Genomic DNA, 1452 nt, shown 5'->3' on the forward strand with positions numbered 1-1452 from the left:
TCAGCACTGAGCTTAGCAACACCTTTTAGCACCATCTACTCTGGTTTATGGAGCTACAACAGCTCCCTCTCATGCATTGCCATTGGAGGCATGTTCTACGCATTCACCTGGCAGACACATTTGCTGGCAATTACCTGTGGTATGTTTCCTATGGATTTTCATTACTAACATAACTTCCTTTTGAAACAAGACAAGATGCACTGGTACAGGAGGTGGGCTGAAGCCAGATAGCCACTTTTGAGCAGACATGGGCTAGACAGACACACGGTGGAGGTGGATGTTAGAGCTGTTGCTCAAACGCACCCTGACAAGATAAAAACAGTGTGTTGACTTGCAGCTAAAAGCTGTGTTCAAAACAAAAGAAGCAATCAGTAGATTAACTAACATCTTTGAAATCAGATGCTTCATTTCGAGACTAATTGTGTACACTAAGAAAACTGGAGCTCAAGATCAGTCTGCATCTGGAATTAGGCAGCATAATTTTCCCAATCTACTGAAATGGATACCAGAGGCATGAGCTAAGCAACACAAAATGATTGAAGAATTATTTATAAGGCAATTCAGTATGAAATTTCAATATCACAGTGAGCTGGGAGTTAAACTATTGCTCATTCAGTGTGCATATAAAAAAGATTTAGCTTTGTATCTCATTGACCCACCTTCTAGCCCTGGAGGCAGGAGAAATGGAAGGGTTATTTTCCCATTTAACTCCATCCATCAACCTATTTCCATGTCAGTGCATGTTTCAGAAGATTCTATTTCCATATTCACACTTTTTATCACTCCACATCTTCTTTGTTTTGCCCTTTCCACAGGAGGTTGGAGGGCATCCTGCAAAGGAAAGATTTTTAAGAGAGGTCTTCCCAGGCATTTTCATAAGCAATGGTTGAGCTACCCAAGGCAGCGTGGGAGATGTTTCTTCCTGCTGGTCTCCTCCATGCTATGAGCAACCAAACTCATCTGAAATTATCTTTCTTTTTCACAGCACTCTTCAGTGCCTATCTGGGAGCGACGGTGACGAATATGTTGTCTGTGGTAAGTAGTTTATTAGCTAAGGTCTCGTTTCCAAAAACAGGTTTGAACACATACTATATTTTCCTGACTTCTGAGGTGAAACATGAAGATTCAAAAAGCAATTTAACTGAAGGCAGAACAGATCTGAATGAGGAATCACGGGCTGCCCAGGGGATGGTGTTCCCACTTAAATTTACGATTTTTCTTCCTAGAAGCTTGTGTGATCTTCCACAGGCCATACTTTCTGCCTGAAGTAGTTGAGAAAAGATTTGTCCACATGTGTAAAAAAACTTTAAATTCAGTCTAGTTCCTTTGGCCAAGTACAAAAAGTCAGTCAGTACAACAGCACAGGGTTAAGGTAAATGAACATTTCTGTGTCCATTCCTATCTTCATAGAATCACAGAATCACAGAATGGCCCAGGTTGGAAGGGACCTCA

The sequence above is a fragment of the Meleagris gallopavo genome, chromosome Z, assembly GCF_000146605.3.
Source record: "Meleagris gallopavo isolate NT-WF06-2002-E0010 breed Aviagen turkey brand Nicholas breeding stock chromosome Z, Turkey_5.1, whole genome shotgun sequence".
Classification (NCBI taxonomy): domain Eukaryota; kingdom Metazoa; phylum Chordata; class Aves; order Galliformes; family Phasianidae; genus Meleagris; species Meleagris gallopavo.